Source organism: Salmo salar, chromosome 12, assembly GCF_965601325.2.
Source record: "Salmo salar chromosome 12, fSalSal1, whole genome shotgun sequence".
Classification (NCBI taxonomy): domain Eukaryota; kingdom Metazoa; phylum Chordata; class Actinopteri; order Salmoniformes; family Salmonidae; genus Salmo; species Salmo salar.
In genome coordinates, this window is record NC_138302.1 from 106,884,386 (window position 1) to 106,896,525 (window position 12,140).

Genomic DNA, 12,140 nt, shown 5'->3' on the forward strand with positions numbered 1-12,140 from the left:
GTTCGCTGAGAGTCGGGAAGCAAGTTCAGGGAGTGAATACATTTAATAAATAAATGAACAAAACAAGAAACACAAACAGCACACCGACATGAAACGGCAACAATGACGACTGGGGAAGAAACCAAAGGGGAGCGACATATAAAGGGCAGGTAATCAAGGAGGTGATGGAGTCCAGGTGAGCGTCGTTAGGTGCATAACGCTGGTGATAGGTGTTCGCCCTAACGAGCAGCCTGTTGACCTAGAGGGCGGAGAGGGAGTACACGTGACTCCTATTGAATAAAAACTGCAAAGCCTGTTACGCACCTTGTTATGCACCTTGTTCCGCACCTTGTTCCGCACCTTGTTACGCACCTTGTTACGCACCTTGTTCCGCACCTTGTTCCGCACCTTGTTACGCACCTTGTTACGCACCTTGTTACGCACCTTGTTACGCACCTTGTTATGCACCTTGTTCCGCACCTTGTTCCGCACCTTGTTACGCACCTTGTTCCGCACCTTGTTACGCACCTTGTTACGCACCTTGTTACGCACCTTGTTACGCACCTTGTTATGCACCTTGTTCCGCACCTTGTTATGCACCTTGTTCCGCACCTTGTTACGCACCTTGTTACGCACCTTGTTACGCACCTTGTTCCGCACCTTGTTACGCACCTTGTTACGCACCTTGTTACGCACCTTGTTACGCACCTTGTTCCGCACCTTGTTATGCACCTTGTTATGCACCTTGTTCCGCACCTTGTTCCGCACCTTGTTACGCACCTTGTTCCGCACCTTTTTATGCACCTTGTTATGCACCTTGTTACGCACCTTGTTACGCACCTTGTTCCGCACCTTGTTATGCACCTTGTTATGCACCTTGTTACGCACCTTGTTCCGCACCTTGTTACGCACCTTGTTACGCACCTTGTTACGCACCTTGTTCTGCACCTTGTTCCGCACCTTGTTACGCACCTTGTTCTGCACCTTGTTACGCACCTTGTTCTGCACCTTCATAAGGTAAGTCTGAATACCTAATAATGAGAAGTGTGAAGGAAAGGCGTACATTTCCTAAATCGGAATCGGGCCCATTGACAATATTTAAATAAATTCTAAACAAGGTGTTTGTTTGGCTTTATTTTATGAAAATGAATAATCTTTTATCCCTATAATGCTACACCGTTACAAAATACCGGCTCGAACCTGCGTGTCCACTATAAAACAAGAAGGCGGCTGTTCTGAATGTTCAGACTGAAGCTGATATAATTGTAATTCCATATCACTGGTCTGTTCAGAAACACTGTCTCTTCAGTGAGAGAATTGGCATCAATTGCAATGAAAATGTTCTTTACACTTTGATCCAATGTCTTCCTGATGTCATTCCATGAAGCTGGCTGCAGATAGCTGATCCTGTGAATAGACTGTTCAGTCTGGACTGAAACCCCTCTAGACACGGGGTGGCAGGCAGAGTAGAAGACAGACCTTGGCCTGGTAGCAAGCTCAGTCTGGACTGAAAGCCCTCCAGATACAGTGGCTTGTGAAAGTACTTTTCTTATTTTGATGCCTTACAAACTAGAATTAAAATAGATTTTTGGGGGGTTTGTATCATGTGATTTACACAACATACCTACCACTTTGAAGATGCAAAACAATAAATTAGACTAAAAAAATGAAAACTTGAGTGTGCATAACTATTCACCCCTCCAAAGTCAGTACTTTGTAGAGCCACCTTTTGCAGCAATTACAGCTGCAAGTCTCTTGGGGGTATGTCTCTATAAGCTTGGCACATCTAACCACTGGTAAGTGAGTGTGCTAAGAAGGAGGAACAGCCCAGCACGTCCACCCCCAGTCAGAAGAGGATGGTCCAGAGGCTGACCTACCTCCCAGGCTGGGTGGGGGGGGGGGGGGGGGAGGCCTTGAGTTAGAAAGTCTAAAGTCCCTCTGTAACTTCAAACATACACTACAGCTGCAAGCAGCAATGCCCGGGGTTCAGCTGTGGGCCCAATGTGTCACCAACAGGACAAAGAGGACACGCTTGCCAAATATCAAAACTCAAAATCCAACTGATTACGCAATATGCTTTCGATGTATTTTGGACTATTTTTAATGATGTTGACTACTTTAAACGTCTTCTTCTCCAGAACCGCTGGACCGATCGGCACCAGTAATGAACTTATTCTCTTTATTCATTATTGCAGGAATAGTATTACTGGCATTGCTTTTCTTATATGTTAATTTTCTCAACTACTATACATGTGATAAACATCATAAAATCCTATAGCTTTTACCATGTGTCAGAAACGATTGGAGGTACTGGGAACACTGTCTGCATTTAAAATAATACCTTATACACTATGTGACTCTGATCAAAAGTTGTGCGCTAAATTGGGTATATACTACACTCTTCTAAAAAATTGTAAAAGCTAGAAGCTGAAAGGGTTATTTGGCTGTTCTCATAGGAAAACTCTTTGAAGAACCCTTTTGGATTCCAGGTAAAAAAAAACTATTTTGGGGTCCATGTTTCTTTCCACAGAGGATTTTGACCCGTCTTTCTCTGTGCTCTAGTGTCGGGTCGGAAGAGTACACATAAGTCACAGCGCTGGGTGATCCCGATGGAGCTCCCAGTCCCGGGGGAGCTCCCGGTCCCGATGGAGCTCCCAGTCCCAGCTGAGCTCCTGGTGGAGCTCCCGGTCACCTGTGGGGACAAAGACGGCATGCTCAACAGGGACAAGCTGACCAAAGGTGGGTGGTTCGGCCTGAATAACCTTGCCTAAGACTTAACACTAACACTGGGGTTCTATAATACCACTGAGTCACTGAGTGTTCATTTAAATCTTGAATCAAAACTATAAATGTTATATTTGAGGAAAAATATAAAACCCGAGTATGTATGATATCTGACTTCCTCATTGGTCTGTCTCAGGGGAAAGTTGCATTTTGGTCCAGGGTCATTGGTTAACCCCCAGTAGGTTTGAGGAGTTTGGGGGTGAAGAAGAGCAGTAAGAACTGGAAGTACAGTGTCCGCTGTAGCGACACCACTCTGGGAAAACTGATCCAGGTACAGCATATAGCTGATTTTCATACTCTTATCAAGCCCATAAGATTTGTACAATATTGCCATATACTACGCTCTTGGTCTAGATGTTGGCCTACATAGGTCTGTATTACTGTATAGTCTTAAAGGGCAATAACAGAACATTTGTCTATGTTGCTAAACCCCTCTGACTCGTTGTTGGAATGTCTGTCAAAGTGTGCACCCCTATCATTAACCTGTTGGGTCTAGGGGGCAGCATTTGCACGTCTGGATAAAAAAAATGTACCCGATTTAATCTGGTTACTAATCCTACCCAGTAACTAGAATATGCATATACTTATTATATATGGATAGAAAACACTCTAAAGTTTCCAAAACTGTTTGAATGGTGTCTGTGAGTATAACAGAACTCATTTGGCAGGCAAAACCCTGAGACATTTTCTGACAGGAAGTGGATACCTGATGTGTTGTATTGACTTTAAACCTATCCCATTGAAAAACACAGGGGTTTAGGAATATTTTGGCACTTCCTATTGCTTCCACTAGATGTCACCAGCCTTTACAAAGTGTTTTGAGTCTTCTGGAGGGAGATCTGACCGAACAAGAGCCATGGAACGGTGATGTCCCATTAGACACCTGGCGCGCTACTTCATGTTGGGTACCCTCGTTCCAATACGTTATAAAAGGCTATGCATTCGTCCACCTTGAATATTATTCATGTTCTGGTTAAAAAAGGCCCTAATGATTTATGCTATACAACGTTTGACATGTTTGAACGAACGGAAATATATTTTTTCCCCTCGTTCATGACGAGAAGTCCGGCTGGCTTACATCATGTGCTAACGAGACGGAGATTTTTGGACATAAATGATGAGCTTTTTTGAACAAAACTACATTCGTTATGGACCTGTGATACCTGGAAGTGACATCTGATGAAGAGAATCAAAGGTAATGGATTATTTACATAGTATTTTCGATTTTAGATCTCCCCAACATGACGTCTAGTCTGTATCGCAACGCGTATTTTTCTGGGCACAGTGCTCAGATTATTGCAAAGTGTGATTTCCCAGTAAGGTTATTTTTAAATCTGGCAAGTTGATTGCGTTCAAAAGATGTAAATCTATAATTCTTTAAATGACAATATAATATTTTACCAATGTTTTCTAATTTTAATTATTTAATTTGTGACGCTGACTTGACTGCCGGTTATTGGAGGGAAACGATTTCCTCAACATCAATGCCATAGTAAAACGCTGTTTTTGTATATAAATATGAACTTGATAGAACTAAAAATGCATGCATTGTCTAACATAATGTCCTAGGAGTGTCATCTGATGGAGATTGTAAAAGGTTAGTGTATCATTTTAGCTGGTTTTATGGTTTTGGTGACCCTGTCTTTGACTTGACAAAACATTACACACAACTCTTGTAAATGTACTGTCCTAACATACTCAAAATTTATGCTTTCGCCGTAAAACCTTTTTGAAATCGTAAAACGTGGTTAGATTAAGGAGATGTTTATCTTTCAAATGGTGTAACATAGTTGTATTTTTGAAAAATTTGAATTTTGACATTTATTTGGATTCAAATTTGCCGCTCTTGAAATGCACCTGCTGTTGATGGAGTGCACCACAGGTGGCACGCTAGCGTCCCACCTAGCCCCAAGAGGTTAAGGGAGAGCGAGGGAGAGCGAGGTAGAGCGAGCTAGAGTGAGGGAGAGCGAGGGAGAGCGAGCTAGAGCGAGGGAGAGCGAGGTAGAGCGAGGGAGAGCGAGGTAGAGCGAGGTAGAGCGAGGGAGAGCGAGGTAGAGCGAGGGAGAGCGAGGTAGAGCGAGGGATGGCGAGGTAGAGCGAGGGAGAGCGAGGTAGAGCGAGGGATGGCGAGGGAGAGCGAGGGAGAGCGAGGTAGAGGGAGGTAGAGCGAGGTAGAGCGAGGTAGAGGGAGGGAGAGCGAGGTAGAGGGAGGGAGAGAGAGGGAGAGCGAGGTAGAGGGAGGGAGAGCGAGGTAGAGGGAGGGAGAGAGAGGGAGAGCGAGGTAGAGCGAGCTAGAGGGAGAGCGAGGGAGAGCGAGGTAGAGCGAGCTAGAGGGAGAGCGAGGGAGAGCGAGGTAGAGCGAGGGAGAGCGAGGGAGAGCGAGGGAGAGCTACGTTACAGAGCTAGGATAGAACTCACATCTACGGAAAATGTAAACGTTCAGTCACAGCGAAAACACTAAATTGGGGAAGTCTTATCGATTTTGAAATATGGCATATACATTTTCTGTGATACATTTGGGTAGCGGGTTCACAGTTTTATCTTTTCTGAGATCTCTGCCAAGCAAGGAGGAAAAAGCAGCCAGCTCATGCAACAACACACACAGGAGGTGGCTACCCATAAATACAATACATCGGCTTTTTTCAAAATGGCCTACGTCAGTCTTTAGCACATCACCAGACCCAACACAACGCTCCTTTTACTATATTGCCAGAAGCAACATCAGACCCCGGTAGTTGCCAATTTAATTGGTCTCTTTCAATGCTCTGGAAACCAAGCTGTGCTCTTTGAAGATGGCATCGTAGCCACACAAATACATTAGAAGATAATTGTTGATCTGATCAGAAACGCTGTGCTCACAACCTTTATCTCCTAAATAATGTCGCTGGTGTATTTTGTTAGAATTTTGGATTATATTGTGCAATAGGCTATAAGGTTTTTACCAGCTGTGAGTCCTTCCAGGCTCGAGTACCGTGCACAAAACAAGACACATAACGAGCTCGAGGAATGTATACTGAAGCAAAGTCTCACCCACATCAGAACCTAGGCTATCTATTATATTTGCAACATAAATTAATTTACAAGGTTATGTTCGATGTCAGCTGGCTACTATAGGAAAGTTACTATCTAATGAACATTTTTTTACATAAATTATCCTTTGATTTTATGAAGTGGACGTTATGTTACACAATCACTTGTCTTTCCCTCTCATTTTAGTAGATATATACTGCTCCAAAAAATAAAGGGAACACTTAAACAACACAATCCGTGTTGCTTCCTAAGTGGACAGTTTGATTGTGTTGTTAAAGTGTTCCCTTTATTTTTTTGAGCAGTGTATATTGCCGTGATGATGATCAGATCACACCATTCACCGGGGGGCCTAACTTACAGTCAGAGAGGGAAGATAAACAATGTTGATTAGCAGGGGAAATCATGGACGTCACCAGGACCTGGTGTAATGGTGTAAAAAATAAAATGGTGAACTGAATGCGCCACTGAATGTGCCATTTCTCAGATTGGTGATATGTCTCACAAGATCACTTAATGATTAATTAGTATTCTACATAACAACCCCACTAATAGCATGATAATGTCAGGCTATGGTTATACCAAAAACCCCATGTCATTTCTTATGACAATTTAGGATGATTGTGCTGAAATGTTGCTTTTTTATATCATGCAGTGGCAGTGTTTATCTGCTCCAGAATGTGACTAGTTCAGCCAGTTAGCCACGCTTACTTACATCAGTCAAGATCAAAATGCATATTCCCATGAAACTGATAAGGATCAAATTGTTGACATGCATGCATTATATATTTTGTTTACATTGTTTGCTAACTAATATGATATAATATTGTGACACAAATTAATGCCAGAATTACATTCAGAACAGCGCCATCTGCTGGACAGAATTACATTCAGAACAGCGCCAGCTGCTGGACAGAATTACATTCAGAACAGCGCCATCTGCTGGACAGAATTACATTCAGAACAGCGCCATCTGCTGGACAGAATTACATTCAGAACAGCGCCATCTGCTGGACAGAATTACATTCAGAACATCTGCTGGACAGAATTACATTCAGAACAGCGCCATCTGCTGGACTGGTGGAGCTGTTCCTCAGTTGCCCTGAATGAGGCGTCACCAGTGCATATGTTGAAGTTGTTGTAGTTTATACATACTGATATTACAGTTATGTAATATTGTGGAAACTATGTTCTTTTTAGGTTTGGGCATCATACTGTGGATAAACCCTCCATATTGGTGCCCTTACGACGTATAAAGATCTGGATAACTGCAGCAGAAAAAAAGTGCAAGATGAGACATCTCTCCCTTCTCTTTCTCTTTCTCTCGCTCCCTTTCCTCTCTCTCTCTCTCTCTCTCTCTCTCTCTCTCTCTCTCTCTCCTTGTCTTCCTTCTCTCTCTCTCTTTCTCTCTTCTCTCCTTGTCCTCCTCTTTCTCTCTCTCAAGATCCGTCGTTCCACTCTTATGTGTCTGCGTCTCCTGTCCCTCCCGGGCTTCCGTCTGAGTGATGTCCTGAGGGAGTCTCTGTCCCAGGACCACCTGGAGAGTGTGGCCCCACCTGCTCTCTTTACAACACCTCTCCTTGCTGGACCGTCGCCTGAAAACCATACATTTACATTTACATTTAAGTCATTTAGCAGACGCTCTTATCCAGAGCGACATACTGCAGGCTGTACACCTGTCTGGAGTACCATGAGGATTTACAGGGATATGATGTTAACTTATACCACCACTAGACAATAATAAAGACTGTACATCCATTTGCAAAACCATCACTGCAAGACGTCTATCATTGGATTCAGCTGTGGTTGATGATAAGATGATTGTATTTATCAATTAACCAGTTAATTATTTGTGTACATTCATGGCACAGTTTAACTGCATGTGTTGCCTTGTGAAATTAAAAGAAAGAGAGAGTGTTGTGTCATTACAAGGGTGGTGTAGTGTTACTGGAGTTTTCAGACAGTAAGGCCATATGATCACAACAATGTCAGTACTCAGTAGAAAGAGAATGCAGTATATCAGGAATTTATGGTAAATATTAAAATCATAAGCAATACAAATGAATATAAATACATTTACCTAATAAATTACTGGAAGATTATATATAGAGCGTGTGACTCTCTTCATTTCTATAGCTCATAGCTTATTCGCCATGAGTCAGCACCTCTAAATAAAATAATTTTCTCTGGGCCAGCTCAAGTTTTTTACCAGTATATTAAAATCATAACCTCCTCATTCTATTCAACAGCAACAGATTAAACCACTCAAATAGGTTCCTTCCACTCATGTGTGTGTGTGTGCGCGGTTGTTTTCCTACATTATCTGGACCCCAATGTCCAAACATTTCACCTGAATGTGAAACTATATATTCACATCCTTCCCTCCTTTGTGAAGATTTCCAACTCTGTAACAACCACCACTAATGGGGCGGGGGTCATCCCCCATGTACACCCCACAGGGAACGCAACAAGGGTCACTTCTACCCCTCACAGGAAGGCAGTCAGCCAGACATACTGAAGGTCACCCCATCACTGGGACGTACGTCTCCTAAGTGCTGAGAGGATTCCGGGCAGGGCAATCCAAAAGCGCTGGGGCTAAGAATTTCTGTTTTACGTAATTTTTGTTTAACGTAATAGAATAGAAAAATGCATTTCCTGCTTTGTACTTTGTTTTTCTCCCACAGACTTAAACAAATATTTAATTTGACGTAATGCTTTAAACAGTTGAAGTCGGAAGTTTACATACACCTTAGCCAAATACATTTAAACTCAGTTTTTCACAATTCCTGACATTTAATCCTAGTAACAATTCCCTGTCTTAGGTCAGTTAGGATCACCACTTTATTTAAAAAATGTGAAATGTCAGAATATTATGTATATGTATATATATACGTTTCGGGTAGCCTTCCCAATAAGTTGGGTGAATTTTGGCCCAATCCTCTTGACAGAGCTGGTGTAAATGAGTCAGGTTTGTAGGCCTCCTTGCTCGCACACACTTTCTCAGTTCTGCCCACACATTTCCTATAGGATTGAGGTCAGGGCTTTGTGATGGCCACTCCAATACCTTGACTTTGTTGTCCTGAAGCCATTTTGCCACAACTTCGGAAGTATGCTTGGGGTCATTGTCCATTTAGAAGACCCATTTGTGACCAAGCTTTAACTTCCTGACTGATGTCTTAAGATGTTGCTTCAATATATCCACATAATTTTCCTGCCCTCATGATGCCATCAATTTTGTGAAGTGCACCAGTCCCTCCTGCAGCAAAGCACCCCCACAACATGATGCTGCCACCCCCGTGCTTCACGGTTGGGATGGTGTTCTTCGGCTTGCAAGCCTCCCCCTTTTCCTCCAAACGAAACAATGGTCATTATGGCCAAACAGTTATATTTTTGTTTCATCAGACCAGAGGACATTTCTCCAAAAAGTACAATCTTTGTCCCCATGTGCAGTTGCAAACCGTAGTCTGGCTTTTCTATGGCAGTTTTGGAGCAGTGGCTTCTTCCTTGCTGAGCGGCCTTTCAGGTTATGTCGATATAGGACTCGTTTTACTGTGGATATAGATACTTTTGTACCTGTTTCCTCCAGCATCTTCACAAGGTCCTTTGCTGTTGTTCTGGGATTGATTTGCACTTTTCGTTCCAAAGTAAGTTCATCTCTAGGAGACAGAATGCGTCTCCTTCCTGAGCGGTATGACGGCTGCGTGGTCCCATGGTGTTTATACTTGCATACTATTGTTTGTACAGATGAACGTGGTACCTTCAGGCATTTGGAAATTGCTCCCAAGGATGAACCAGACTTGTGGAGGTCTAAAAAAAGAAATCTGAGGTCTTGACTGAATTCCTTTGATTTTCCCATGATGTCAATCAAAGAGGCACTGAGTTTGCAGCCATCTCTCCCTGGTACCTTCCAGTCAAGCACACAGACACTAATCATGCTATGGAATGCAGTCTTGTTAGGTTTATCACCAATCCATCGTAAATCCACTGTCAGTGTTAAATCTCCCAGAGGCACACGTTCAGTTCACACAGACAGAGTTATAAGAACTCTTTATTCTGTTGCATAAAACAATCATTTGATGCAATAACAGTATTATAACAATTTTGTAATTTCTCTTCTGGCAGTACACAAGCATGAGGGAGGGAACATATGGAGCACAAGATTGTTGCGGCTATGGAGCACAAGATTGTGGGACAAAAACGAGCAAGGGACACTGAAAGGTGAGATGAGGAAGGGGTTTGGGTTGTGCTTTGAGACAGTAAATGTATTGTTGTGTATGAGAGTGACCATTTCTCCTTAATCTCACATACACAAGAATTTTTACTGTGTAAAAACTGCCCTCCTAAGACATTTCACACCTTCTTCTTTATCCCTCCAGCCCATTCCCTTTGTTGACTGATCTTTCCTCTCAAAAGCAGCTCCCAATGTCCCTCATCGTCCCTAAACAATACACTAGTCTGTCTCTAAACACTTAGGTCCCAAACGGTTGACACCTTTAACAAAGAAAGGCATCTTGCCCTACGTCCCTTCCACAAAAAGTGTAAAATGCTAAACCACAACCATGTCTTTCCAGGAGACGTGAAGTACCAGCAAATCTTCTACAAGAGGTCCAAACGGTTGGTGGTTAAGGTCTACGAGCCCTACACCAATTCCGACAGTCTTACCCAGGTGGCCGTACACCGCTGACTGGACAAGACCATTTTCCACAAGCACTCTACTTTCACAGCCCACCATGCCAAACACCATTGCCAGTGTACCCGAAGCCTAATAAAGGATATTTTCGACCAATCCTCAAAATTTGTCTGCTTTATGGATTCACAGAAGATATTGTAGCAAGATCAATGGTGTGGGGATTCCACATCACCATGTTCAATAATAAAACAGGCACCAGTAGCACAAATAGAATGCGAAGGAGAAGTTTATTAGGGATTTTGGTACACAGGGAAAGAAGGGGGAATTCAATCACCTCACAGTCCACAAGCCATTCTCTTTGTCCGTTCCCTTTTCCAGGGGTAATCCTCACACTCGGGTCCTCAGCCAATCCGGTCTGGTACACAGGGGGTGTAGTCCGACAGTCCAGGTCACAATGGGCAATCACACAGAGTTTTTGTTGTTGTCTCTCACTCTTCATACCTCTCTTGTCGCACTCTTCATACCTCCCTTGTCTCTCACTCTTCATACCTCCCTTGTCGCACTCTTCATACCTCCCTTGTCTCTCACTCTTCATACCTCCCTTGTCTCTCACTCTTCATACCTCCCTTGTCTCTCACTCTTCATACCTCTCTTCTCACTCACTCACTCTTCATACCATACTCACTCACTCACTCACTCACTCACTCACTCACTCACTCACTCACTCACTCACTCACTCACTCACTCACTCACTCACTCACTCACTCACCTCTTCATACCTCCCTTGTCTCTCACTCTTCATACCGCTCTGCTCTCTCACGCTTCATACCTCTCTTCTCACTCACTCTTCATACCTCCCTTGTCTCTCACTCTTCATACCTCTCCTCTCTCACTCTTCCTACCTCTCTTCTCACTCACCCTTCATACCTCTCTGCTCACTCACTCTTCATACCTCCCTTGTCTCTCACTCTTCATACCGCTCTGCTCTCTCACGCTTCATACCTCTCTTCTCACTCACTCTTCATACCTCTCCTCTCTCTCTTCCTACCTCTCTTCTCACTCACCCTTCATACCTCTCTTCTCACTCACTCTTCATACCTCCCTTGTCTCTCACTCTTCATACCTCTCCTCTCTCACTCTTCCTACCTCTCTTCTCACTCACCCTTCAAACCTCTCTTCTCACTCACTCTTCATACCTCCCTTGTCTCTCACTCTTCATACCGCTCTGCTCTCTCACGCTTCATACCTCTCTTCTCACTCACTCTTCATACCTCTCTTCTCACTCACTCTTCATACCTCTCCTCTCTCACTCTTCCTACCTCTCTTCTCACTCACCCTTCATACCTCTCTTCTCACTCACTCTTCATACCTCCCTTGTCTCTCACTCTTCATACCTCTCCTCTCTCACTCTTCCTACCTCTCTTCTCACTCACCCTTCATACCTCTGTTCTCACTCACTCTTCATACCTCCCTTGTCTCTCACTCTTCATACCGCTCTGCTCTCTCACGCTTCATACCTCTCTTCTCACTCACTCTTCATACCTCTCTTCTCACTCACTCTTCATACCTCTCCTCTCTCACTCTTCCTACCTCTCTTCTCACTCACCCTTCATACCTCTCTTCTCACTCACTCTTCATACCTCCCTTTTCTCTCACCTCCTCTGCCCCTTTGTGCAGGCTGCTTCCTCCTTAACTTCTTAAGGTATAGGGGGCAGTATTT